Source organism: Anomaloglossus baeobatrachus, chromosome 4 (assembly GCF_048569485.1).
Source record: "Anomaloglossus baeobatrachus isolate aAnoBae1 chromosome 4, aAnoBae1.hap1, whole genome shotgun sequence".
Lineage (NCBI taxonomy): Eukaryota > Metazoa > Chordata > Amphibia > Anura > Aromobatidae > Anomaloglossus > Anomaloglossus baeobatrachus.
In genome coordinates this window covers 652,645,240-652,671,202 of record NC_134356.1, presented here as the reverse complement: position 1 = coordinate 652,671,202, position 25,963 = coordinate 652,645,240, and the positions used below count along the sequence as shown (strand labels likewise).

The 25,963-nt window shown below is 47.3% G+C and overlaps 1 protein-coding gene across 2 annotated transcripts in view; it reads right to left on the bottom strand.

The window, feature by feature from the left end:
• LOC142302012 (LIM homeobox transcription factor 1-alpha-like) overlaps positions 1-25,963 on the bottom strand; it is a 129,905-nt gene that overhangs the window by 32,091 nt on the left and 71,851 nt on the right. The window lies entirely within an intron of this gene.

The following is a 25,963-nucleotide window of genomic DNA, read 5'->3' as shown; positions in this document are numbered from 1 at the left end:
TTTGGGATGTTGGGATAATGTCCGTGACGCCACCCACGGTTGTGGTGATGTGTAGCACCACCGCTGCTTAATGCGGGGATCCCGGGGATGGTGATGGGGAGCAGCCAGGTGTTGTGTTGCCCCTCCGTGGGTAGGGGTTGGTGATCCCGGGGCCCGGTGATGGCTTGAGAGGTGCAGGGCTTGGTGGGCGCAGGGACGCGGGGGCAGCGCTGTGCCTTGCGGCACTGTGGTACTCACTCAGCCTGAGACTTGGACACAGTTTGTACGGTAAACCAAACGGCTGGTAGGACGGTCCCACAGACGGCTGCTTTGCTTTCCCGGTAGGTGACGGTGATGTCCCTCTTCCTTGCACCTGTATGTACAGATGGTTGCAATGGGTCCCCACCGATAACCCGCTCCCCGGCTTCAAGCTGGGCCGGAGGAGCACTACACTTTGCCCGCAGGCGCTGGCCCTCAGAGACTGGTGCCCTGGCGGTGGCGGTGCCTCTGTTGTACAGGTTGGACTGTTGCCTTCAATCGGGACTTGGTTGTTGGGGGAATCTACGTCCCCTTCACTGACGGATTCGGCAAATTTGGCGACTCCTAGCCTTGCCGGGGTCCGAGAGGCCCCTGCCCTGGTGCTGACTGTCTTTCGGAACACTGCTCCAGACCACCGGGCACACAGCCGACGGGGTCCTTCCAGGAACTTCCAAACGGTCCCCCTCCGGACAGTCACTGCCGTCGCTGACCTTGCTGTACTGGCCCTACACAAAGCTGGGCTCTCAGGCTTTCCTTCCTTCTTGTCACCTCACTTGCTTTCCTCCTTTACCACTTCTCTCTCTTTACTTTCACTTGGTGGTTTACTCTAGCCCTCAGCTAGACTTCACTCTTGCCCTCCCTGGGCTAATCTGCCTGGTACTTCCTGCCTCCAGAGCTGTGAGCTCCTTGGTGGGCGGAGCCAACCGCCTGGCCCACCCCCTGGTGTGCATCATCAGACTCCTGGAGGAAGGCAACAAGGATTTCTGGTTCAGCTTAGGTGTGCCTACCTGGGGTGTGGGGTGTGGTGGTGTGTGACCTGTGACCCCTGGCTTGCCCAGGGCGACACACCGCCACCGCCAAGGCACCAGTTTCCCAGGGCCAGCGCCTGCGGGCAAGAGAGGGGCTCCTCCGGCTCATGTCCAGGTCGGGGAGCGGGTAACCGGTGGGAACCCATCGCTACCAAAAAGACTTTACATAGGTGCAGGGAAGAGACCGTCACCGCTAACTGCAGGGAACATCAGCACCGTAACCGTCCGAGGGACCCGTCCAACCAGCCGTTTGTTTACCGAGAACTGTGTCGTGTTTACTGGCTGAGTGAGTACCTCCGTGCCGTGCGGCACAGCGCCGCCCCTGCGCCCCTGCACCTCCACAGGCCCCATACCCGCCTGTCCACCATACCAACCCCATCACTGGACCCCGGGAGCACCAAAACCCCTACCCACGGAGGGGCAAACCAACAACTGGCTGCTCCATACCATCACTCCCGGGCTCCCCAGAAAGAGCAGCGGTGGTGTCCACTTAATCACCACAACCGTGGGTGGCGTCACGGACAATAAACTATCCCAAATCCCAATCCCCTTTCACTCACGGGCGAGGAGCGCTGCTCGAGTCCCCGGGATCCGGCCCATCGCTCGAGCCACCGAGCAGCAGCAGCAGGCCGCAGCAGCCGCAGCGGCAGCCGGACCCGAGCAGTGGGAGAGCGCGGCGTCCCCTCCTCCGCCCGCGACATAATGACTCTATATAATATATAGGAATAGATCCCTCCTGTGTGTAATGACTCTATATAATATATAGGAATAGATCCCTCTGTGTGTAATAACTCTATAAAATATATAGAAATAGATCCCTCTGTGTGTAATGACTCTATATAATATATAGAAATAGATCCCTCTGTGTGTAATGACTATATAATATATAGGAATAGATCCCTCTGTGTGTAATGACTCTATATAATATGGAGGAATAGATCCCTCTGTGTGTAATGACTCTATAAAATATATAGAAATAGATCCCTCTGTGTGTAATGACTCTATAAAATATATAGAAATAGATCCCTCAGTGTGTAATAACTCTTTAAAATATATAGAAATAGATCCCTCTGTGTGTAATGACTCTATATAATATATAGAAATATACCCCTCTGTGTGTAATGACTCTATATAATATATAGGAATACATCCCTCTGTGTGTAATGACTCTATATAATATATAGAAATAGATCCCTCTGTGTGTAATGACTCTATATAATATATAGGAATACATCCCTCTGTGTAATGACTCTATATAATATATAGGAATACATCCCTCTGTGTGTAATGACTCTATATAATATATAGAAATAGATCCCTCTGTGTGTAAGGACTCTATATAATATATAGAAATAGTTCCCTCTGTGTGTAAGGACTCTATATAATATATAGAAATAGATCCCTCTGTGTGTAAGGACTCTATATAATATATAGGAATAGATCCCTCTGTGTGTAATGACTCTATATAATATATAGAAATAGATCCCTCTGTGTGTAAGGACTCTATATAATATATAGGAATAGATCCCTCTGTGTGTAATGACTCTATATAATATATAGAAATAGATCCCTCTGTGTGTAAGGACTCTATATAAGGCCTCCGACACACTCATGTGAAAATCACGCATGTGCCGAGAGACACGTATTTCCCCTGCGTGTTGTGTGCAGGTAAGTACGTGTCTCTGGTACGTGCGGGCCATGTGTGTTCTCTGCATGCTATCAGTGATAACATACGGAGAACAGGTTATTTACATACTCACGTGGTCCTTCCTGCTGTCCATGGTGCTGATCTTCGGTCTCCAGCCCTGCCGTCTCCCCGCTGCTGCTGCTTCCGGCCGCAGTGAAGTGAATATTAAATGAGAATAATGAGCAGCGGTCGGCAGGAAGTGACAGCAGCGGCAGAGACAGGAGGGCTGGAGAAGGATGAGTTAGGGTTTTTTTGTTTTTTCTCTGACACGTGTGTTTTCTCCGGCGCGTGTCACACGGGACCGCATCCACACTACACCCATGTGGTACGGGTGCGGACTGTGTGACACCCGTGCTGCCGGAGAAAACACTGACATGTCAGCATTTAGAAAAACGCACACACGTACAAACGCACACGGACACACGTTCCGTGTGGTTTTACGTGTGCCTGCTACAATAGGGTAGCATTGCTGAACGTGTCTCCGTGCCGCCGGTATGTGCAAAAAATGGCAAACACGTACCGGCGGCACGGATGTGTGTCGCAGGCCTAATATATAGGAATAGATCCCTCTGTGTGTAATGACTCTATATAATATATAGAAATAGATTACTCTGTGTGTAATTGTCAAGGGATATATAATATATAGAAATAGATCCCTCTGTGTGTAATGACTCTATATAATATATAGGAATAGATCCCTCTGTGTGTAATGACTCTATATAATATAAAGGAATAGATCCATCTGTGTGTAATGACTATATAATATATAGGAATAGATCCCTTTGTGTGTAATGACTCTATATAATATATAGGAATAGATCTCTCTGTGTGTAATGACTCTATATAATATATAGGAATAGATCCCTCTGTGTGTAATAACTCTATAAAATATATAGAAATAGATCCCTCTGTGTGTAATGACTCTATATAATATATAGAAATAGATCCCTCTGTGTGTAATGACTCTATATAATATATAGAATTAGATCCCTCTGTGTGTAATGACTCTATAAAATATATAGAAATAGATCCCTCTGTGTGTAATGACTCTATATAATATATAGAATTAGATCCCTCTGTGTGTAATGACTCTATAAAATATATAGAAATAGATCCCTCTGTGTGTAATAACTCTTTAAAATATATAGAAATAGATCCCTCTGTGTGTAATGACTCTATATAATATATAGAAATAGATCCCTCTGTGTGTAATGACTCTATATAATATATAGAAATAGATCCCTCTGTGTGTAATGACTCTATATAATATATAGGAATACATCCCTCTGTGTGTAATGACTCTATATAATATATGCGTTTCCTTTTTTGTATTGAGTTACAGAAATAAATTATCTTTTTGATGATATTGTAATTTATGGAGATGCACTTGTAGTTCTGCTATTATGTGATTCATTCTTACAGTAACGTTTGCATTACCGTACTGCCATCTTGTGTCTATAACCAGTAGAGCAGTATATTTCAGCTGTGGATTTACGGTATATATGTAGTTTATTTGCAAATATTACTTTATATATTCATCATTAATTTGCCTTGTTCCTAATGCTGGTCATTTATTCTATAGATCCTATAAGTATTTCTATCTAATGAGATCTATCTACATGTGAAGCGCACTTTATACAAGATTGTACCGCACTCCTCATTACCAGCACTTTATTTTGGAGTAAATTATATTGTACACTTTATACGCTAATCTACCTCATTTATTTCCTAATACTTGAATTATGCACATTTTAATATTTTATCTCTTCTTCTATAGTGTATATATTTAGTTTATTAGGTGACTGACCTCTAATTATTCATTTTAATCCCATTGTTAGCTTCATGTAACCGTGATTGACATTGATCTCCATTTGTATATAAATATTCATAGTTTGCAGCTATAGGGTAAGGGAATGATCCCATTGCAACCTTTTAGGCCAAAATATTTTTTGGCCAAATAATCTGAAGCAAGCAACTGCAAGGTTTTCATCTCTAAAACGCTCCCTAAAGATGAAACCAGAGATGGAGAAGTATTTCATTGACTTCATGTAGAATATCTTTGACAGAGATCATGGAGAACCTATGTCACCACTCATGGAAAAGAGAAGAATGCTGGTACCTTCCATCTTTGCAAACCCAACCAAATCAGTGGTGTTTGACTCCAGCGCTCAGTCTGAAGATAGGTAGCTCTCTCAATAACTCACTCCTCACTGGGACTAACCTAAACAACAGCCTTAAGGGTGCTTTACACGCTGCGACATCGCTAACGATATATCGTTGGGGTCACGTCGTTAGTGACGCACATCCGGCGCCGGTAGTGACATCGCAGCGTGTGACACCAAGGAGCGACGATCAACGATCGCAAAAGCATTCAAAAATGGTGATCGTTGACACGTCGGTCCTTTCCTTAATATCGCTGCTGCCACAGGTACGATGTTGTTCGTCGTTCCTGCGGCAGCACACATCGCTATGTGTGACACTGCTGGAACGATGAACATCTCCTTACCTGTGTCTGTGGCGCCCGTGACCTGGTCAGGCACCACTGAGTACTGCACCCATGCTGGGGACAGTACAACACAGGTAATCCAGAAGGCTGACCGGCGTGTGGTTACACCGGCGCATAGTAATCAGGTCTCCCACATTGACCTTTGAAGGGACCCCTGGGAAATCCAGGAGGGGGCGAGGCCTCCATATCCACTCAAGTGGTGTGGTAGAGAGCCTGGTTGCTAAGTTGCGGAGGCAGGCACAGAGGGAAGGAAGTAGTTAGCCAGTCAGTCAGTGAAGCTCAGGGAGAGAAGTCGCAAGGAAGCTCCCTGCAGGCTGTCACTAGTCAGACACCGCAGGTGCAGTGGTTACTGATGGAGGAGAACGGTCACCTGGTAGTGCTGCCCAGAATCCACCCAAGGCCGAAGTGCAGAGTGGTGGCTGAGTACGGGGACTGCCAGGCGAGGACCAGGCCCGCAAGGGGTTACAGGTCCCCAGAGTAGGGGCCCATTCAGTTGGCCTGCTCAATCTGCAGGTGGGGTTACTTCATACCCTCCACCATAACATCCCAGAGTCCGGACCCACGTAGCAACGAGAAGGCCCATAGTTCACAAGAGGCAAGCAGCCGAAGTGACCTGGTCCAGGCTACAAGCAGAGGGGCCGAAAAAGGGGAGAACAGGCAGAAGCAACTTCCCTGGGTGACCCCGTAGGACTACAAGTCTGGGTCACCACAAAAACACAAGGGCTAGGAAGGGGAGTCAGTAGCCACCCTCACAAGTCAGCCTGAAGGAACCTGGCTCCACCTTGGAGCATCACAGCAACGCCCGGGTTACTCACCCCTGCCACCTGACATGAGTAAAAACCCTGAAAGACATTCTTGCTGTGCGTGTGAGTCATTCTGCGACCTGTGGTTCTACACACCCAAACTGGGCCCTGGGGCTAGCCTCACTCTCGGGAAGCCACTACACCTAGCTGCACCCAACATCAGCCCCAGGTGTCCCCTAAACTGCAGTGGCGGTCGCCCTGACCGCAATACCGAGAGTGGCGTCACGAATCCTATAGAAGTCTACCTACCTGTTGCAAGAAGGACCCAGGACGCGCCGTCCCTGAAGACCCTGAGATGACCTGAAGGTAACAGGGCCACAGGGCGGCACACGTCCACCGGCAATGAGGAAGGAAGGAGGTGGGCGGGATGTTACGTCCCGCTCATCTCCGCCCCTCCGCTTCTATTGGCTGGCCACTTAGTGACGCCACAGTGACGTCGCTATGAGGCCGAACGCACCTCCCCCTTGAGGGAGGGATTGTTCAGCGGTCACAGCGACGTCGCTGACAAGGTATGTGCGTGTGACGCTGCCGTAGCGATAATGTTCGCTACGGCAGCGAGAACTAAATGTCGCACGAACAACGGGGGCGGGTGCTATTGCACGCGACATTGCTAGCAATGTCGCAGCATGTAAAGCACCCTTTAGAGGTGTGTTAATTCGCATCAGACAGGAACCTGTTGCAGTATTGGCTGACATCCAGTAAATGTGTAATTGTCTTATTGTGAGGTAGACACTACCTCAGGTTCCTATGGCATAAGGAACATATTATTTTTTTTCCCTTCTGCATTTGCTGTCACTTCATTCCTATCGCTTTCCATTTTAAAAAATGTTTTAAAACATGTTCCATAGCAGCAGGTTTTTGCTATGTGATCTCAGAGCTGAGTAATGTATGTGCAGAGACCCTGATTCCAGCGATGTGTCACTTGCTGGGCTTCTTAGTGCAGTTTTGATAGACTATCTGTTTTCTGATGTAGCAGTGCTCAGAATGTTAAGCCCTGTATAACCCCACTCACGCCCCTGATTGGCAGCTATCTATGTATACTGTACACTCTCAGCAAGCTGCCAATCAGTGGTGAGAGCGGGGTTACATAGATTAGCAGTCTGTGTATCTGAAACCTAGTCTATTAGAGATAATCTACTCCTGATAAAACACTGATTGTATTGAAACTACAGCACACAACCTATTAACACCTTAACCCGCGGGCGATTTTCCATTTTTTTTGTTTTTGTTTTTTGCTCCCCTTCTTCCAAAAGCTGTAACTGTTTTATTTTTTCATAAATCTTGTCATATGAGGGCTTGCTTTTTGAGGGATGAGTTGTACTTTTAAATTAAACCATATAGTGTACTGGAAGACGACAAAAAAATTCCAAGTGCACAAAAATTGCAAAAAAAAGTGTGATTGTAAGATATTTTTTGGAGTATTTCATTCACCATATGTTCACTATATGGTAACACTGATGTGTCGGTGTGATGTTTCAGGTCGGTGCGAGTTCGTAGACACCAAACATGAATAGAGTCACCTTTATCTAAACGGTTAAAATTAAGAAGTTTGTTCCAAAAAGAGTGGCGCCATTCTTGCGCTATTTTCTACAACCCATAACATTATCATTTTTTGGAATATAGAGCTCAGTGATGGCTTATAATTTGCATCTTGAACTGACGTTTTTAACGGTACCATTTTTGCACAGATGTTTTGATCGCCTGTTATTGCATTTTGTGCAAAATTTGCAAAGACCAAAAAACTTAATTTTTTCGTCACTATGTCATTTAGCGATCAGATAAATTGGTTTTATGTTTTGAAAGACATCCAAGGTAAAATCAGTAGCTTTAGTAATCCATTAAAAACATGTTGAAAACAAGTGCATGGCGGCAGAGTTACGCGTTTCGGGCGACATGTCCTTATTCATAGTCAGCCGAGTAATAGTGAGCACATGTTAAAAAGTCCTGAAAACAGGAAATGGCAAACAAACAGGTGATGTAAGGAACATAACAGGTGAGACAAAGAACCACTACACAGTACAGATGTGAAGCAAATCACGATTATGGAGTGGGCACAGATGAAGGACCTCTTCTTCACCCTCCTGCACAGTTTCAAAATGGCTGAAAAATGCTTAGCACTGACGATGCTATCATCAGCATCACTACTCCATTCATCAACATGTTGGAGCACACTTTGAATAGTCTGTGGGAGGAAGTGGGGTCCCAGAGGAAGAGGATGAAGCAGAGAGGCATGAGGAAGGGATACCATTTTCTGTAAGATACGGACAGTCGCCACAAAGGAAAGTGTCACAGGAGGATGGAATCCATCGATCGAGGCGGGCTCATGGTAACAGACAAACTGGTAGTGCAGATACAGGAACCGAGAAACAAAAAAGAGGGAGAAGAGGTGATGGGTGCAGAAAACTCAGGAGATGAAGAAAATATTGATCCGGTCTCTTTTGTCCGTGGTTGGTGCGAGGGGACGGAGGAGGCAAGCTTGAGCATTACTTTGGCCACCAACCCAACATGGACTTAGACCACATGGAAGCGTCCAACACATGAGCGCCTTCTTGCTGCACTATCTGCAACATGATAGTATTAGAAATATTGCTGACTACTGGGTTGCCATTTTGTTAGAGCCATTGTACAAGAGTAAATTTAGCAAGATTCTCCTCCCACCCCGAAAAGGGATGCTGGAGTATCGAAACAAGCTTGTAGACCAACAGTAGTTTTCCACAAGACAGCAGTGAGGCACACAGTGTGCATGGCAGTTCTAGAATTCAAACCACTGGAACGTTGCGTCGTCAAAGCAGAAACATTAGCAGCAGCAGTTCAAGAGGCAGAAGCAATTTCTGTGAGGTTTAGCACACATTTGTTACACCATCGCATGCACAAAAATACAGAGTAGAAGTCTGACACATAGTGAACGACTGGAGAGGATGGTACATAAGTATCTTGAGCTCAAGATCAATGCTGCTAGGAGGGGATAGGACCCTTTTGCATTTTGGTCTCAAAAATGGAGAAGTGGCCTGAGCTTGCCATTCATGTCTTGGACGTTTTGGCCTGCCCGGCAACCAGCGTTCTCCCAGGATGTGTGTTCAGCACTGCTGTCGGCGTATTGATGGATAAGCGCTTCTCGCTGTCCCATGAAAGTGTAGACCGCCTAACTTTCATAAAGATGAACAAGTCATGGATATCCAATGACATTGCCACCCCAATCCAAGACTATGCAGACTAGGAGATAGTATAGTGCCAGGGTTCTTGGAGCAAGAGGCCTACACCTCTTTGTCAGCTTGCTGTCTCTGTTAAAGGTAGAAACGATTGTTACACGGCCGATCTCACGCATCCATTTTGTGGCATTGGATGATTTGTAGTCTGTGCCAATTGTTGCCACTTTTCCTGTTGTATGACCCTAAGGCTCTGTGCGCACTGGGAAATGGAATTTTCTTGAGAAAATTCCGCATCCTCTCAAAGATTACCGCACCCGCGGTAAAAAACCGCTTTACCGCGGTATTGTTCGCGGTATTGCCGCGGTTTTGCCGCGTGCGGGTTGGGATGTGCTTTATTGCATTCAATGCAATAAAGCACATTGAAGAAAAAAAAAAAATACATTTAATTCTGATAGTAGATAGACAGAAGAATAGATACAGGGATAGATAGATAGATAGATAGACAGACAGACAGAGGGATAGACAGATCGCTGCATTTCCCACGGTCGGCAGTGAGTTCACATTACCGGCCGTGGGAAATGACCGGTAATTACCTCTGCTGTCTGCTGCATTCAGCCTGTGTCTGTGACAGTCGCGGCTGGATGGAAGCAGTGCAGGACGCAGGAGCCGGAGCTGTGTGGATTACGCCGGAGCTTTGGTGTGGGAGGGGTTAATAAAATGGTGAACGAGGCTTGTTGGTTTTATTTAAAATAAAGGATTTTTGGTGTCTGTGTTTTTTTCACTTTACTTACGGGTTGATCATGTCAGCTGTCACATAGACGCTGCCATGATCAAGCCTGGGGTTAATGGCGGTGGTCCGCCATCACCATTAACCCCTTGTATTACCTTGTCACCACTGCTACACGGTGGCAAGAAGAGCCGAGGACACGCCGGCAGTGCCGCATAATGCATGCGACAGTGCCGGGGCAGCTGCGGCTGATATTCTCGGCTGCCGGAGGGGGAGTGAGGCGGGGGACATTACCCCTGCCCCTCTCCCTCCCCAGCCTGAGAATACCGGGCCGCTGCTGTGTGCTTACCTCGGCTGGACGGTAAATATGCAGCGGAGCCCACGTTCTTTTTTTTCTATATTTCCGTTTTCTTTCTATGTGTGTTCTATGTGTCTGTGTCTATGTGATCTATGTTTGTGATGTGTGTTCTGTGTCTGTGATGTGTGTTCTGTGTCTGATGTGTGTGTGTTTACTCTGCACGACTTCCTGTTCCTGTAATGACATCACTTCCCTGCAAAACCACAGACAAGCGATGTACATTACCGGAGGTAAACCGCGAAATACCGCAGGGAATAACGCAGGAAAACGCAGTGAACCGCACAGAATTTGCTGCCTGCGTTATTCCCTGCGGGATTTCATGATTAACATTGAGTCAATGGAGTGAAATCCCGCAGCGATGTGCGGAAAAGAAGTGACATGCACTTGTTTTTGCTGCGGGATTCCCGCAGCAAAACATGCAGCTGTCAAATTCCGCCCAGTGCGCACAGGATTTTTTTTCTCCATAGGATTTGCTGGTGATTCACTGCAGAGATGTTATGAACATTTTCTGCAGCGAAACATGCAGCAAATCCGCGGCAAAATCCGCGAAAAATCCGGTAAGTGCGCCTTATTCTTTGGAAAATGTGGAGATTCCAAGTAGAGTCTCCAAATTGTCTTTTGTCTGCAGTGCCAGGGTTCTGGGAGAAAGAAGCCTACGCCTGTCTGTCCTCTTACTGTCTCTGGTGAACATAGAAATGCTGGTTTAGGCCTTATTACAGGGCCAATCCCACTCATCCATGTTGCAGCATTGGACGATTTTTATTCTTTGCTAATTGTTGCCACTTTTCCTGTTGTCTGTCCTTAATTTTTGGAAATGTGGAGACTCCGAGTAGGGTCTCCAAATTGTCTCTTGTTCGTACTGACAAGGCTGTGGGAGCAAGAAGCCTAAAGGCCACTTTACACACAGAGATAAATCTTTGGGAGATCTGTGGTTGCAGTGAAATCATGGACATATTGTTCCATTTGTACACAGCCACAAACCTGGCACTGATTGTCCACAATTTCACTGCAACCACAGATCTGCCGCAGATTTATCACTGTGTGTAAAGTGGCCTTAATTCTGTCACTTATGCATCTCTCCTCTTGATTTTTAAAATGGAAGTGCCAGGTCACATCCTGTGTGTTGCATGAACCATACCTCCCTGTTCTGCAAAGACACTATGGGGAAATGGGAGGTAAGAGATGCCACTGTCCTGCTGTATGCCTGAAATTTTTTAAATCTTAGGACTCCAAGATGGGTCTTCAAGTGGTGTTTTGTCTGTACTGACAGATTTCTGGGAGCAAGAAGCCTAATTTTGTCACTCATCCCTTTTTATTTTTACAATTGAAATGCGAGGCCACATCCTGTATGTTGCATGGACCATACCCCCCTGCTGTGCAAAGAGACTATGGGAAAATAGGGTGGGGCAACTGATTCCACTATCCTGATGTCTGAAATGTTTTTAAATATCAAGACTCCAAGATGGGTCTTCAAGTTGCGTCTTGTATGTATTGGCAGGGGTGTGGGAGCAAGAGGTCTAATCCTGTTACTCATGCACCTCTTGATTTTTAAAATTGAAATACTGGGCCACATCCTGTGCGTAAGTCAATGCAATCAGGCAGTGCTGAAAGTAATATGCATCAGAGAACGCAGTCACACAGCTGCAAAATTGTGGACCACTAACCAAGCAGAGTTTGATCAATGGCTGGTTCGACTAATCCTGGAGCCAGGGAAGGCCGTGTACAATAACGGTGCAAATCTGGTGGTAGTACTACACCTGGGCAACATCACACATGTGCCTTGCATGGCTCACTTCCTCAACCTTGTTGTACAGAAATTTCTAGGCCACTCTTCCAGCCTGGATGCACTGCTGCAGAAGGCACTGTTGCTCTGTGCTCACTTTTAAAAATAGAAATGCCAGGCCGCATCCTGTGTGTTGCATGGACCATACCTCCTTGCTGTGCAAACACACTATGGGGAAATGGGTGGCAAACAATGCCACTGTCCTGATGTCGACCTGAAATGTATTTAAATATCAAGACTCCAAGATGAGTCTCCAAGTTGTGTCTTGTCTGTACTGGCAGACATGTGGGAGCAATAGGCCTAAGGGCCACTTTACACACAGAGATAAATCTTTGGCAGATCTGTGGTTGCAGTGAAATCATGGACATATTGTTCCATTTGTACACAGCCACAAACCTGGCACTGATTGTCCACAATTTCACTGCAACCGATCTGCCGCAGATTTATCTCTGTGTGTAAAGTGGCCTTAAGTCTATCATTCACACCTTTTGATTTTTAAAATGGAAATGCCAGGCCAAATCTTGTGCATTGCATGGACCATACCTCCCTGCTGTTCAAAGACACTATGAGGAAACGGAGGGAGAGGCAATTGTTTCCATTGTCCTGCTGTCTGCCTGAAATGTTTTTAAATATCAAGACTCCAGGATGGGTCTCCAAGTTGTGTCCTGTCTGTACTGGCAGGGGTGTGGGAGCACCAGCCTTATACCTGTCTCTTATCCACCTCAATGTTTCTTATGTCAATAGTCTAAGAAGATAATGGCTATGGCAAAACAGTGGGGCTGCACTGTAAAACTTATTTTTGCTGTTTTGGAAGCTTTAAGACCCTCCCCCCCAAGATGTTTTCTCTGCCTTTCGTTTGACCTCCCATTGAATCCAATGGAGTTTGAAAAGGTTTGGCGACCGGTTCTGTGAACGGAGAGTTTGTTCGGTAAGGATCTACAAATCCAACTTTGAAAGGTTCGCTCATCTCTAGCTGCCACCCCTGTGTTTCACAGTTGGGATGTTATTCTTAGGCTTTAAAGCTTCTTCTTTTGCCACCAAACATAACGATGGTCATTATGGCCAGTTAAACCACAGGACATTTCTCCAAAAGGTAAGGTCTTTGTTCCTGTGCGTATTTGCAAACATTAATCTGGCTTTTTTATATTTCTTTTGGAGTAATGGCTTCTTCCTGTCAGAGTGGCTTTTAAACTCATGTTGATTCTGTAATCGTTTCACTGTGGATAATGCCACAATCTTACCAGCCTCCGCCAGCATCTTCACAAGGTCTTTTGCTTTTATTCTTGGGTTGATATGCACATGTCTGACCAAGCATGTTCATCTCTGGCACACAGAACCTGTCTCTTTCCTGAGTGGTATGACGACTGGATATTCCCATCTTGTTTGTACTTGCATATAATTGTTTGTACAGATGAACAAGGCACCTTCAGGTATCTGGTAATAGCACCCAAGGATGAACCTGTCAGAAGCTTCCAAAGACATGACATCATCATTTGAGCTGTCCCATATTGGCTAAAAGCATAGTGCTCTTAGTGTATGGCAACTTTTGACTCCACAAAGTAATAAAGATGCCTTAAAACCTTCTCTCTCTCATTATTCTGGCATTTGGCAAAAATAAATTATTTTGGTTCCTAATTGACCTAAAACGGGGAAGGTTTATTCTGATTTCATGTCAGATAATGAGAAAAACATGTGTCTTATTAGATAGTGGATGGAAATTTCTGATTTCAACTGTACATTGGGTGTAATTCTCAGTATCTGTATTATTCAGTATATATACACTGCACAGTACCACATCTCCAGTCCTGTATACTAGATGAAATTCTCAGTATCTGCTTTTATTCTGTATGTCTTAGGGTTTGTGGTGAGTGGCAAATGTGTGGTAACATTAAGGATCATCTGTGAAATTTAGCTCATTTGTTTAGAAAAAAATAAAACACCGTACTAAATATACTAAACACACCGTATTAAACCCTGACTCCAGTATGTAGTCCAACACATCTATAGTTAGAATTGTGACTTTGTAAGAAGTTTGATGTCTATTTTTCCTTTGCACATGCAAAAAAACTTTTTGGTTTGGTTAATCACTTTGCATATTTCCCTAACGCCTCCCTGGACTTGTCCAGCAAAAATAGTGTTTAGGAGAAGGCGAGGTAGTGTGAGATGCCTGCAATGCATATCTGTGCTCCCCAGCAGCAATTAGACAGCACAGGCAGCTCCCAGCTAATAAACACCATGTCAGCCTACATTACACCAGGAGGCCTCTGGATCCGGTGCTAGCGTCAGGAGCGCCTGAGTAGCCTCTCTTTTTTAATATAGCTGGAATCCAGTTAAGGCGATGTAATAATGTCTGGATTACCAGAGCCAGCTCATAATAAATCTCCGCTGTGTAACCCTGTATCAACAGGAGAACGCAATGAAATTATTCCTGGATTAAACACTAACAGCGATCTGACAGCAATATCTTGTGTGTGTGTGTTTGTTTATATCTATCCGTCTATCTATCATATTTCTTTTCTTTCTTTCTTTTCTTTCTTTCCTTCCGGTTTTTCTTGTTTCCATCTCCTTCCTTTATGTTTCTTTCTTTCTTCTATTTCTCTCTTTCCTTTTTTCTCTCTCTTTCCTTTTCATTTTTTCTATCTTTCCTTTTTTCTTTCTTTTCCTTTCCTTATTTCTTTCTTTCATCTTTCTTTCTTAATTTTCTTTCTTTTCTTCCTTCTTTCCTTTACATTTTCTTCTTTTTTTCTTTTTCCTTCTTTTATCTTTCTTTCTTTTTCTTTTTTCTCTTGCTTTCCTTTTTTCTCTTTTTCCTTTTTTTCTTTTCTTTCTTTCTTAATTTTCCTTCTTTTCTTCCTTTTTTCCTTCCATTTTCTTATTTTTTTTCTTTTCCTCCTTTTATCTTTCTTTCTTTTTTCTCTTTCTTTCCTTTTCCTTTTTTCTCTTTTTCCTTTTCCTTTTTTTGTTTTCTTTTTTCTTTTTTTCTTGTCTTTCCTTTCTTCCTTTATTTCCTTCCAGTTTCTTCTTTTTTTCCTTTTCCTTCTTTTATGTTTCGTTCTTTCTTTTTTCTTTTTCTTTCTTTCTTTCGTTCTTTCGTTCGTTCTTTCTTTCTTTCTTTCTTTCTTCTTTCTTTCCTTAATGTATCTCATATTTTTCAATCTATCTAAAATATCTACCTCTCTGTCTCTCTCTTGGTTCACATCCTCTTATGGGCCATTCCGCCTCTATATGGGCTTCTCAGATTCAGGAATTATATACCTGCTATATGTGCTGTCGCTTAGATTGTGTATGTGCACTGCTGATGAAAAAAAATGGCTATACCATTGTTATCCGGTGAACAAGGGAGCAAGCCTGAAACATGTTTGGATATGATTTTCTGCTATATCATGGATTTTAATGTACATGACTAAAAGGTGATTTTATCTATCAAGATCGTGATTCTCCCTTTTTCTTTTTGCTGTATTACCGCAGGTCAGCGGTTTGAAGGAGCTTTTCGGATGGACATATACCACGGGTATCCCATATATTCTATATTGTGGTGAACATATAAACCTTTTCTTTTTTCCAACATACCATTAGGTTTGTACCACATTTCTTAAGATTTTAGACTATTTTTGAAGAAATCATTATTATTGCTTTGAAGGGCATTTTTACCAATAGTGTTAAAAATAAAAACTTTGACAGAGCATTTTTAAAGATGGTTTTATAGTTTTGCTGTTTGTTAATGTTTGTATTGTTCACAAAACATGAAAATATAGATCTTAAAAATCCTTTCAGACAGACAGCACAGGGCTAGGGGCCAGCATTAGAATTAGAAAAAGAAAGACATGCTATAGTGACCAGTGTAGGCTCTTGGCCACAGAAGCCTTAAGGGGGCTTTACACGCAGCGATATCGCTAGCGATATCGCTGGTGAAAGCACCCGCCCCCGTCGTTTGTGCGTCACGGGCAAATTGCTGCCCATGGCGCACAATATCGTTAGTAGCCGTCACACGGACTTACCTGTCTAGTGACGTCGCTGTGGCCGGTGAACCGCCTCCTTTCTAAAGGGGCGGTTCGTGCGGCGTCACAGCGGCATCACTAAGCAGCCGCCCAATAGAAGCGGAGGGGTGGAGATGAGCGGCCGTAACATCCCGCCCACCTCCTTCCTTCCTCATTGCCAGCGGCCGCAGGTAAGCTGTAGTTCATCGTTCCCGAGGTGTCACACATAGCGATGTGTGCTGCCTCGGGAACGACAAACAACCTGCATCCTCAACAATCAACGATTTTTTGAATATGAACAACGTGGTGAGTATTTTCCATTGTTAGCGGTCGCTCTTTGGTGTCACATGCAACGACGTCGCCGGATGTGCGTCACGGAATCCGTGACCCCGGCGATATATTGTTAGATACGTTGTTGCGTGTAACGGGGCCTTTACACTTCCCACAAGACATAAGTTCCACACCCATTTTGGAGTTTCGACAGTATAAATCCTTTCAGGGACACAGCGGTACAGTAGCATCAATTGCCCCCTCCCCATAGGGCGTTAAAACACCAGGAGGTTACATTCCATGCAACACACAGGCTGTGGCCCGGCATTTTTTCCAAAACAGTGAAGACAAGCATTACACTATTGTCCACTAATGCACATCAAAAATTAATTCCCAATTAATCAGAATCACTCTATCTCAACCCAATATAACTAATAAACAAGAACAAAAACGAGTATATTATACCAACATATTTTATTAGAAGTTAAAAATATATATACACCAAGGAAAAATTATATATATCACTAAAAAAAACGTTATACAAACAATGTACGGGGGTAACTTTTAACTAGAGTTGAGCGCGGTTCAAGGTTCGAGGTTCTCCAGTTCGCGGCTCGAGTGATTTTGGGGGCTGTTCTAGATAGAACTAGAACTCGAGCTTTTTGCTAAAGCTTGATAGTTCTAGATACGTTCGAGAACGGTTCTAGCAGCAAAAAGACCAGCTAATTACTAGCTGGCTTACCGCTGTAATAGTGTAAGTCACTCTGTGACTCACACTATTATGAAATTTCAGTGTATAGTGTGCGGGAACAGCGCATTCAGATCACTGCTGTATGGATAATGGCGATCGCCATTTTTTTTTTTTTCCTTGTCTTCCTTCCCTAAGCGCGCGCGTGTAGTGGGGAGGGCCAGCATGTCAGCCAATCCCAGACACACACACAGCTAAGTGGACTTTTAGCCAGAGAAGCAACGGCATGTGTGATAGGATGTCCATGTCACATGTACCTGCATTATAAAAACGAGTATCTGCCCGTCCGGACGCCATTATCTCTTCTGCGTCCTTGGTGTCAGTCACCGCTGGCGCAGCGTCTATCTCCGATACTGCTATGTACACTCCATACACAGCACTGTACAGAATAGGGATAGCACTTTCTATCAGTCCTTTTAAGGGCTAATACCAGCAGGGTCAGAGCCATAGGTGACAGGTCCTGAAAACAGAGTTTACCAGCTACACAAGATGACAGCGTCTGTGTAGCTAAGGTCAGGGATTTCCTTGCTGCATTTCCCCATTAGGAGGGATAGAAGGGCAGGCTTCCTTTCCTTTACCCAGAGACCCACAACCCTGCCACTGTACCCTCCTGCCCTTTGCACACTCAAACTCATTGTTACTAAGCCATTATACTAGCAAACACTGAGTGTACCTAGTGGCATCCTAAACGTGGCTATTGGACTTCTGTATAGTCCCACTAGTGCAAAGATATTTGCAGCACGTCTGCTTGCATTGCACACTCAAACTCATTGTTACTAAGCCATTATACTAGCAAACACTGAGGAAACTTAGTGGCATCCTAAACGTGGCTGTTGGACTTCTGTATTGTCCCACTAGTGCAAAGATATTTGCAGCACGTCTGCCTGCATTGCACACTCAAACTCATTGTTACTAAGCCATTATACTAGCAAACACTGAGGAAACTTAGTGGCATCCTAAAAGTGGCTGTTGGACTTCTGTATTGTCCCACTAGTGCAAAGATATTTGCAGCACGTCTGCCTGCATTGCACACTCAAACTCATTGTAACTAAGCCATTATACTAGCAAACTATGCTGCCAGTTTAAGGGCCGTAGTTGCATTGTCAGGGATAATTATTGTTGTTTATTCTCCTGTTAATAAAGCTAGACCACCGCTGCAATCTACACCACCTCTCAATTTTTACTACCACATTTTAAGTGCACAATCTTGTCGCAATCAAAATGAGTGGCAAAATGACAGATGCTGGTGGAAAGGGGAAGAGGCGTGTTGGAAAAGGAAAAAAAGGGTTTGTCCATGGGGAAGGTGGCAAAGCTCCATTAACATCTGCTGAAGATAGACCATCTTCCAGCAAAAGTAAGATGTCTACTACTTACCGTGGACAATCCGATGTGCTCCCTCTTTTACGGACACGAACAACTGGAACAAAGGTAGATGATGGCCAAAAAAGGAAAATGCTTGAATGGATCTCAAGTGGTCCAACAAGTGCCCTCTCCGCCACCTCAACTACCGCATCCAAAAAACACCAGTCCTCTGAGTTGTCATCCCAATCAAACTTGCTTTCTCCCAGCTCTGAAGTCTCCATCCGCCCTGCACAGTATGGTGGAACTGAGATGGCTGAGTCTGCAGAGCTGTTCAGTCACACTATAGCCTGGGAATCAGAGGTCTGCTCCCAAGCTACAGTGAGTACAGACCAGGAAATGGTCTGCAGTGATGCCCAGAACCTTTGTGACTCTGATTCAGGCCGTGAGGACCAAGTTTCTGAGCATAATGTTGACCCTTTTTCACAAACTGTAACACCTGTTGTTATAGACAATGAGGAACATACTGATGATGATGAGACGCAGATACCAGATTGGGATGACAACTTAAATTTTCGGTCAGAGCAAGAAGAGGCTCGGTCTGAGGGTGAGGGGAGTGCAAACACAATAATTGATGAGGAATTTCTAGATCCCACCTACTGTCAACCCACAGTCAGGCCCTCGAGGAGGTCAACAGAGACGGTGGAGGAGGATGCAACTGACGACGAAGTTACCTTGCGCCTTCCTGGACAGAGTAGGAGTACTGGTAGCACGTCTACAACTGCATCCTCAGCCACCACTGTGCCTCTGAGCACTAGTCGGGGTGGATCAGCAGGTCGCATGCCCTCTAAGCCTTGCCTAGCCTGGTCCTTTTTTGACATAGCAAAAGATCGCCCAAATTATGTGATCTGTAAAATTTGTCATGATTCTGTTAGTAGAGGGCAAAACTTCAGCAGTTTGACAACTTCTTCCATGAATTGTCACATGAATAAATATCATATGTCCCGGTGGGAAGCTCACCGTGCTGCAATGCGGCCTAGCGGAGCGAACCATCCATCGCCTGCCCCTTCTAGTGCATCCGCGCGCTCTTCATCTTCTAGGACTGTGGGGACAGCTGTCACACCTGGTTTTCCACGCACAACTTCCACCACTGTAACCGCAACAGGCAGTTTGCTTGGTAGGTCGTCAGTTGGTTTGGAAGGGGAAACAAGTACGTGTGTACAGCTCTCTCAGACATCGATAGCACCAACGTTTGATGAAGGCGACATCATGTCTACGCCTGCACTTTCCTCACAAAGCTGCATTGTTCCAGGGACACCCTACTCAACACCGTCTACACACAGCAGCCAGATCTCTGTCCCTCAGATGTGGACAAATAAAAGGCCATTTCCTGCGACCCATGACAAAGCTAAGAGGTTGACTCTATCCATCTGTAAGCTCTTGGCTACCGAAATGCTGCCTTTCCGCCTGGTGGACACACAGGATTTTAGAGACCTTATGTCTGTCGCTGTGCCCCAGTACCAGATGCCCAGTCGCCACTACTTCTCTAAGAAAGGTGTGCCCGCGCTACACCAGCATGTCGCACACAACATCACCGCTTCCTTGAGAAACTCTGTGTGTGAACGGGTGCATTTCACCACCGATACTTGGACCAGTAAGCATGGACAGGGACGTTACATGTCGCTGACTGGGCACTGGGTAACTATGGTGATAGATGGTGAAGGGTCTGCTGCACAAGTCTTGCCGTCCCCACGACTTGTGTGTCAATCCTCTGTCTGTCCAAGATCCACCACTGCTTCTGCCTCCTCCACCTCATCTGGGTCCTCCACCTCCGCCCCAAGCCTGCCTGGTCAGGCCACCAGCGTTCGCACTGCGCAGAAGGAATCACGCACCCCTCATTACTATGCTGGCAGCAGAGCGCAACGGCATCAGGCGGTCTTTAGCTTGACATGTCTTGGAAATAGGAGTCACACAGCGGCTGAGTTGTGGGCAGCTCTGGAGACTGAGTTTAATAAATGGTTGTCTCCACTCAACCTGCAGCCTGGTAAGGCCGTGTGTGACAATGCTGCAAACCTGGGTGCGGCCCTTCGCCTGGGCAAGGTGACACACGTGCCTTGTATGGCTCACGTGTTGAACCTTGTTGTCCAGCAATTTTTAACACACTATCCCGGCCTAGATGGCCTTCTGACCAGGGCACGAAAACTGTCTGCTCACTTCCGCCGTTCAACCGCCGCAACTGAGTGACTTGTATCGCTCAAGAAGTCTTTCGGCCTGCCGGTTCATCGCCTGAAATGCGATGTGCCGACACGCTGGAATTCGACTCTCCACATGTTACAGCGACTGTGGCAGCACCGCCGAGCCCTGGTGCAATACGTCATGACGTATAGCCTGGGCCAACGAGATGCAGAGGTGGGGCAGATCACCCTGATGGAGTGGTCTCAGATCAAGGACCTATGCACCCTTCTGCACAATTTCGACATGGCGACGAATATGTTTAGCGCTGACAATGCCATTATCAGCATGACAATTCCAGTCATTTACATGCTGGAGCACACGCTAAACACTATTCAGAGTCAGGGGGTGGGACAACAGGAAGGGGAGGTACAACAGGAGGATTCATATGCACAAGACACAACAACATCACCAAGGTCCAGACGTTCATCATCACCAACGCGGCAGGCATGGGACCATGGGGGACAGGGATCAACAAGGGCACATGGTAGCAGGCGAAATGTTGAGGAAGGTGCAGGAGAACATGAAAAAATGGAGGACGAACTGTCCATGGACATGGAAGACTCAGCGGATGAGGGAGACCTTGGTCAAATTTCAGTTGAAAGAGGTTGGGGGGAGATGTCAGAGGAAGAAAGAACGGTTAGCACCTCTATGCCACAAACACAGCGTGGACTTGGTCCGCATGGCTGCGCAAGACACATGAGCGCCTTTTTGCTGCACTACCTCCAACATGACCCTCGTATTGTCAAAATTAGAAGTGATGATGACTACTGGCTTGCCACACTATTATATCCCCGGTACAAGTCCAAATTTTGTGACATAATTCCAGCCATAGAAAGGGACGCACGTATGCAGGAGTATCAGCAGAAGCTGTTACTCGATCTTAGCTCGGCTTTTCCACCAAACAACCGTGCAGGTGCAGGGAGTGAATCTGACTCGCCCACCCCAGGGCTATGGGACACCCGGTGCCGGGCCGGACTAGTCCGGGGGAAGTCAGTGGTGGCGGGGCCCGACTCCGTGGCCCTGGTGGGTGTCAGTAGAATATGTGGCTTGCTGAATAAAGGTTGTGTTCGTGACGCCACCTTTGGTATGCGGCTATTAAGCCGCCGCTGCTGTGTGAGGCCACCGGGATGATGTTATGGCAGCAATGGTGGTACTGCTCCCCACAGGTGGAGCAATGCCCGGGGCACAGTTGGTGCTTGTTAATGTCTATGCAGCTGAATTAACAGAGACCACTCCAAGGGTGCAGTTCAAGTTCTTTACTCACACTTCTTGTCACAGTGCTGTAGGGACCCTTGGACTGCTGGGACCACTGTCAGGGACCTCCGCTGTTTCTGGGTGATTCTGAGAGTGAAAGCCGGTACCCTTCTCTTAGTGTCTCTTTCTTCTGCTGTCTTCCTTAGCCTTGCCTTTGATAGGATAAACCTGGCTTGGCCTCCACTACAGCCTCCAGGCTGGGGGGTCACCTGTCGGCTGATTACCCCTTTTCTGGAAGTTCTGCTATGGGTTCTGGCCCTGGGAGTCTACAACGTTCCCTGGGCCTCGGTTTTTACTGTTTGGAGATGATCTTTGCACTCCTCCAGACTCTAGGGACCGTCCCCTGTCGCAGCTTGATCCCTCCACCGATGTTACTGTGGAACAGGCCACCGTAGCTCTAAACTGCCCCGACAGCTATACAAACTACCCGTGGCCCTGCGACTCCTTCTGTCTTCTACGTGGTGTCACCTGGACCTCTGGGTCCCAGGATCTTCACCAGGAAGCGTCTCCTTCTGTTTCTCTGCTCCTGTCTGACTTGGAGCTTTCTTTCCTTCTTTCTTTCTTTCTTTCTTTCTTTCTTTCCTCATCCTTGCCTGCCTCCAGCAGGCCTCCTCCTCCCTCCTTTCTCTCGTTCTTCTTCCCCAACTACATGCTGGCTCCTCACACTCTCCCTCCCTGAGGTAGACTAGCTAAACTTGACCTTCCTCTCTGTGTCTGCTCTCGGATGGCTCCTCCCACCTCCCCAGTTGCTAAGCTGTACCCTATAGGAGCAGGGATGGGTCTTACGGCCCCTCCCAGCATGCAGCATGGGGGGGTAACTGCCACTTTCCCTGGTCCCAGTATGTACCTAACAATGGGTGTAGTGTGGATTTACCAGGGGACCGGAGTTCACTCTCTTCCTCTCCCAGAATGGGGCATCACACCGCTGGATGGGGTGCAATGACCTGTGGCGACGGAAGCCTCAGGGGCGCCACACTCCCCCACAGCAAATCCCAGCACGTCCTCGGGCTGAAAAACAAGAAAAATATGTGGAAGAACTGCAAAACATTTTTGGTATGCAAAGCAATAAAACAATTAACATTTCTTCCCTTTATGGGAGGCACAATTACTTTAACGTTGCAACTTCTTATAAAGAAACTATGTGTGCACTTTCAGTTCATTGCACAGTTTGGGCACTTCCCCCATAATTCTGGTAGGGGGCACAACGGGTGCAACTATATACATTTTCGGCTACAACAAGTCCAGTAGCCTGGCAGTTCGTTTCCTTTTTAAACAACAATGGGACAAAATCAACCAGCCACTAAGTCCAATAGCCTGGTTACATAAGACACACAGGACATCACATTTACCAGGGACCACATTCCAGTCTAGTGGCCCGGTATACATAAACATGGGGGGGGGGTGACGTCTTCAAAAAGCATGAGGGGCAGTACAGCAGGAAAGGGTGTCATCTTCGAAAAGAACATTAGGACAGAACACAAGGGACTTCTTCAAAAAGAATGAGGGGCAGACAGGGGCTATATACAGTTCAGCATCTTCTTATTTCTTTACATGTAGGGATTCTTCTCCGGCTCCCCACCTGGCAGCAGGTAGACAGCGGTCAGCCCAGTCTGCGTCTGCTGGTCTTGGCGGGCCGCGCCTGGCATGGCGGCGGCCTGTATTGGAGTCGCTGCTGTGACCGATTCTTGACGGGCCGCACCTGGCGTGGCTGCGGCCTGGGCTTGGTGGGCCGCATCTGCGGCGTGGATTAACGTCGCCGCCGCGGCGGAATCTTGCTTGTCCGAGCGGGGTATCGCTGCTGGGGCCTGAGCTGGACGGGCCGGGCTTGGCGTCGCTGCTGCGGTGTGGATGGGCGTCGCTCCGGTGGCGAAATCTTGGCGGGCCGCACCTGGCGTGGCTGCGGCCTGGATCGGCGTCGCCATGCCGGGCATCTCTCCAGGGACCGCGGGCATGGTAGCGGGGGTTGGGGCACTCGCGCCGGCAGGGGCATTAAATGACTCACCCCTCAGTAGCATCTCTGGTGTTCTGGCGGTCGCTGCTCCGCGCGTCGCTTGCCGGATCTGCTGCATCACCTCCGCCTGCAGCCTTTCACACCACTGGTCCATCTCCCAGCCCCACCAGTCAGCGGAGTCTAGCTCTGGATCACTGCGTGTGGACGCCATTCTCTCTGCGTCTCCTTCTGCACGATCTCCCAGCAGCAGGCTCGTCGCTTCTTCTAGTAGCAGACTTTTGATGTTGCTCAGCAGCAGGCTGGTAACTTCCCGCTCCTTCATCCTGTCAGCCATCCTCCCGACCTCAGCCTTCAGCTCAGCAGCGGTCACAGGCCTGATCCAGGTGAGCTCTTCCTGGCCTCCGCTTACAGGAGGCATCTTCTCTCTCTGCTGGTCTGGCATTTTGACTTGTTCTGCCAGCCAGCCAGCTTTTCTAGGCGCCATTTCTTCTTCTTCCGCCTTCCATGGCGGGCACCGCTTCGCGCTCTTTTCTTGGACAAGGGGGCAGGGCTTCTCTTCGCGCCCTTTCTTCTTGCACGCCCCCCTTCTTCCCGCGCTCAGTGACTTCAATGGCGGCAGTTTCTCACAGTAAACACAGGCTATTTCACGATTCTTCAGGCGCACAGTACCCGGTATGACCGGGCACGAAATCCTGTTCGTGACGCCAAAGTTGACTCGCCCACCCCAGGGCTATGGGACACCCGGTGCCGGGCCGGACTAGTCCGGGGGAAGTCAGTGGTGGCGGGGCCCGACTCCGTGGCCCTGGTGGGTGTCAGTAGAATATGTGGCTTGCTGAATAAAGGTTGTGTTCGTGACGCCACCTGTGGTATGCGGCTATTAAGCCGCCGCTGCTGTGTGAGGCCACCGGGATGATGTTATGGCAGCAATGGTGGTACTGCTCCCCACAGGTGGAGCAATGCCCGGGGCACAGTTGGTGCTTGTTAATGTCTATGCAGCTGAAATAACAGAGACCACTCCAAGGGTGCAGTTCAAGTTCTTTACTCACACTTCTTGTCACAGCGCTGTAGGGACCCTTGGACTGCTGGGACCACTGTCAGGGACCTCCGCTGTTTCTGGGTGATTCTGAGAGTGAAAGCCGGTACCCTTCTCTTAGTGTCTCTTTCTTCTGCTGTCTTCCTTAGCCTTGCCTTTGATAGGATAAACTTGGCTTGGCCTCCACTACAGCCTCCAGGCTGGGGGGTCACCTGTCGGCTGATTACCCCTTTTCTGGAAGTTCTGCTATGGGTTCTGGCCCTGGGAGTCTACAACGTTCCCTGGGCCTCGGTTTTTACTGTTTGGAGATGATCTTTGCACTCCTCCAGTCTCTAGGGACCGTCCCCTGTCGCAGCTTGATCCCTCCACCGATGTTACTGTGGAACAGGCCACCGTAGCTCTAAACTGCCCCGACAGCTATACAGACTACCCGTGGCCCTGCGACTCCTTCTGTCTTCTACGTGGTGTCACCTGGACCTCTGGGTCCCAGGATCTTCACCAGGAAGCGTCTCCTTCTGTTTCTCTGCTCCTGTCTGACTTGGAGCTTTCTTTCCTTCTTTCTTTCTTTCTTTCCTCCTCCTTACCTGCCTCCAGCAGGCCTCCTCCTCCCTCCTTTCTCTCGTTCTTCTTCCCAACTACATGCTGGCTCCTCACACTCTCCCTCCCTGAGGTAGACTAGCTAAACTTGACCTTCCTCTCTGTGTCTGCTCTCGGATGGCTCCTCCCACCTCCCCAGTTGCTAAGCTGTACCCTATAGGAGCAGGGATGGGTCTTACGGCCCCTCCCAGCATGCAGCATGGGGGGGTAACTGCCACTTTCCCTGGTCCCAGTATGTACCTAACAATGGGTGTAGTGTGGATTTACCAGGGGACCGGAGTTCACTCTCTTCCTCTCCCAGAATGGGGCATCACACCGCTGGATGGGGTGCAATGACCTGTGGCGACGGAAGCCTCAGGGGCGCCACAAATCTCCCAGTTGTAACTTGACAAACATGGGACGGTCTCGTCATCTTCAACAGTCTACCCGTACCAGTAGCACCGTATCCGGTGCTGGTAACAGTAATTTTATGGAATCTTTTCATGGTTTTTTTAGACCGTCCTTTGCAAGGCCACCAGAGACAACAAGTCTGACACATAG